This window comes from Lathyrus oleraceus, chromosome 5, assembly GCF_024323335.1.
Source record: "Lathyrus oleraceus cultivar Zhongwan6 chromosome 5, CAAS_Psat_ZW6_1.0, whole genome shotgun sequence".
Lineage (NCBI taxonomy): Eukaryota > Viridiplantae > Streptophyta > Magnoliopsida > Fabales > Fabaceae > Lathyrus > Lathyrus oleraceus.
The window spans coordinates 409464192-409468014 of record NC_066583.1 but is presented as its reverse complement, the minus strand read 5'-3'; the positions used below and the strand labels follow the sequence as shown (position 1 = coordinate 409468014).

Below are 3823 nucleotides of genomic sequence, written 5' to 3'. Positions count from 1 at the left end.
TACCGAGGATCCAAACCTTCATTTATCCGTATTTGTCCAATACGCTGATACTGTTAAAGCTAATGGTGTCACTTCAGAGGCAATTCGACTTCGTCTCTTCCCTTCTCGTTAAGGGATAAAGCTAAAAGATGGCTTCAGTCTCTTCCTTCCAACTCAGTCACCACATGCAATGAGTTGAAGAAAGTCTTTCTTGCCCGATATTTTCCTCCAAGCAAAACAGCTATGTTGAGAGCCCAGATAAATGGATTTAAACAGAAAGATAACGAGTCTCTTTTCGAAGCATGGGAAAGATACAAAGACATGATGAGACTTTGCCCACACCATGGTTTAGAGGACTGGTTAGTAATTCATACCTTCTATAATGGTCTCTTGTACAACACACGGTTAACAATAGACGCCGCCGCCGGTGGTGCGCTTATGGATAAACCTTACGCTGACGCTTATCAACTTATCGAGAGCATGGCCCAAAACCATTATCAGTGGGGAAGCGACCGAACGATGGTAGAAAAACCTCAAACAAAAGGGGGCATGTACGAGATAAGTAGCCTTGATCATGTTAATGCAAAAGTGGATGCTCTTGCCCAGAAAATTGAAAGTTTGAATGTATCACCTCCAGCCACCGTGGTTGCCGTAACTCAAAATTGCGAAGTCTGTGGAATTCAAGGTCACACTCCTACAGATTGTCAACTCCTAACAGGAATCCAAGCAGAGCAAGTGAACTATGCTCAAGGAAATCCCTACTCGCATACCTATAACTCAAACTGGAAGAACCATCCTAATTTTTCATATAAGAGTAATAATGCTTTATACGCACCAGGTCAAGCTCCCAGTCAAGCCCCAGCTATACCTCCTGGATATCAAAAGTCGACCCCATCTACACCTAACAATAACGTTCCTAGGAAATCCAACTTGGAAATCATGATGGAGAACTTCATAGCTTCTTAACAGCAAACCAATAAAGAGTCCTTAAACCAGAATGTACACACTAACGAACAGATTAAACAACTAGCAAGTAAAGTAGATGCCCTGGCTACCCATAACAAAATGCTGGAAACACAAATCTCGCAAGTAGCTCAACAACAAGCGCCTACTGCTGCCCCTACTGTTACATTTCCTGGACAGCCCCAACCTAACCCGAAAAGCGACGCTCATGCAATTATATTAAGAAGTGGAACAGAGGTAGTAGGACCGTCTGACCCAAGGATTGAAAACCAAAACTCTAAAAAGTCAACTGAGGAAGAAAGTAAACCTAAGGAAAAGGAAGAGTGTAATAAGGAAACCATAGAAATGAAAGAACCTTATGTACCTCCTCCACCTTACAAACCACCTATCCCTTATCCTCAAAGGCAAATTAAAACCAAACACGCGGGCAAATTTAAAAAATTTGTTGACCTACTGAAACAATTAAACGTCACCATTCCTTTTACAGAAGCTATTACACAAATGCCCTCATATGCTAAGTTCTTAAAAGAAATTCTTTCTAATAAAAGGAAACATGAAGATAGCGAAACTGTTACACTCACTGCTGAGTGCAGCGCGATAATCCAAAATATGCCTCCTAAACTAAAAGATCCTGGTAGTTTCTCTATACCCTGTCACATAGGAAAATTTGTCATAGACAAAGCTTTGTGCGATTTAGGAGCCGGTATCAGTGTTATATCCTTGTCCATATGCAAGAGACTTGAAATGGGAGAATTAAGACCAACTAAAATGTCTGTGCAATTAGCAGATCGTTCCGTTAGATATCCCGTAGGAATTCTTGAAAACGTTCCCGTGCGCATAGGTCAATTCTACATCCCAACCGATTTTATAATTATGGACATAAGAGAAGATGAAGTTACCCCCATTGTATTGGGAAGACCATTCTTAGCAACCGCCGCTGCTATCATAGACGTAAAACGAGGACGACTCACTTTCGAAGTAGGAGAAGAGAAAATTGAGTTCATTCTTTCCAAATTTTTGAAAGCACCTGCAATAGATGACACATGTTACTTCATGGATATCATCAACGAATGCATAAAAGAAACAGAATTAGAAAATGACGAATTGTCTGACTGTCGTGTAGAAGACAGACTTAACCAGTGTTTAGGAATAACATCGGATCCTACGCAATGCCTCAAGAAACCAACCCTCGACCTGAAAACACTTCCCAAAAATCTGAGATATGAATTCCTAGACTTAGAACTTGAACGCCTAGTGATAGTTAATGCAGACCTAGGAAAACTCGAAACCGGAAAACTCCTACATATCTTAAGAAAATATCCAACCGCACTAGGATACAACATCAACGATCTTAAAGGGATAAGTCCTTCTATTTGTATGCACCGCATCATGCTAGAAGAAGACTGTAAAACTTCTAGGGAACATCAGAGGAGACTAAACCCGATCCTGAGTGAGGTAGTAAAGAAGGAAGTAACAAAATTATTAGAGGCAGGTATCATATATCATATATCCGATAGCAAATGGGTTAGCCATGTACACGTAGTACCAAAGAAAGGGGGTATAACCGTGATCGAAAATGAAAAAGGAGAAACTATAACCAAACGAATCGAATCGGGTTGGAGAATGTGCATTGACTATAGGAAGCTAAACAAAGCAACCCGAAAAGATCATTTTCCTTTACCATTCGAAGACCAGATGTTAGAACGATTAGCCAAGCATTCTCATTTCTGCTATCTGGACGGTTACTCAGGCTTCTTTCAAATACCAATTCATCCTGATGACCAAGAAAAGACAATGTTCACATGTCCTTTTGGTACCTTCGCTTATCGACGAATGTCGTTTGGCTTGTGCAATGCTCTTGCAACCTTCTAAAGGTGCATGATGGCAATATTCGCCGATTTTATCGAAAACATCATGGAAGTCTTTATGGATGACTTTCCCGTATGCGGGCAAAGTTTCGAAGAATGTCTTGAAAACCTAGAAAGAGTTCTAGAACGATGTGTAAAAGTAAACCTAGTAGACATCATATCACCTTATAAAAGTAAACCTAGAAAGAGTTCTAGAACGATTGGGAAAAATGTCACTTTATGGTACAAGAAGGAATTGTTTTAGGACACATCATATCAAATAGAGGAATTGAAGTAGACAAAGCCAAAATAGAAGTAATCGAAAACCTTTAACCTCCGAAAACTGTGAGAGAAGTACGAAGCTTCCTAGGACATGCCGGTTTTTACCGATGATTCATTAAAGATTTCTCTAAAATAACTAAACCTTTAACCGGATTATTAATGAAAGACGCTGAATTCACCTTCGACAATAAATGTTTAGAAGCATTTCAAACACTTAAACAAGCATTGATCTCCGCGCCCATAATGCAGACTCCGGATTGGAATGAACCATTCGAAATAATGTGTGACGCAAGTGACTACGCCGTAGGCGCTGTTTTAGGATAACGAAAGGATAAAAACCTTCACGTCATATATTATGCGAGTAGAACTCTGGATGAAGCACAAATGAATTACGCCACGACCGAGAAAGAACTTTTTGCAGTAGTATTTGCACTAGATAAATTTCGTTCTTACTTGGTCGGAGCTAAAATAATCGTTTACACTGATCATGCTGCCATTAAGTACCTCTTAACAAAAAAGGACGTTAAACCTAGACTCCTAAGGTGGATCTTGTTGTTACAAGAATTTGATTTGGAAATCAAAGATAAAAAAGGAACTGAAAACGTAGTAGTAGATCACCTTTCTAGACTTGAAAACCTGGAACCGGAAAGAACATCGATCAATGATGATTTCTCGTACGATAAACTTATAGCTAATTTGGAAGAAAATAGAGCTGATGAACAGGTAGAGACCACCTTGGCTATATGCGTTAC

The 3823-nt window shown here is 39.7% G+C and overlaps 1 non-coding gene across 1 annotated transcript; it reads right to left on the bottom strand.

Moving 5' to 3' along the window:
* Positions 1-222: 222 nt before the first annotated feature.
* Positions 223-329, bottom strand: LOC127090274 (small nucleolar RNA R71). The gene has a single exon (XR_007791799.1). It is a non-coding gene; the product is annotated as a small nucleolar RNA R71 (small nucleolar RNA).
* Between the last annotated feature and the right edge of the window lie 3494 nt (positions 330-3823).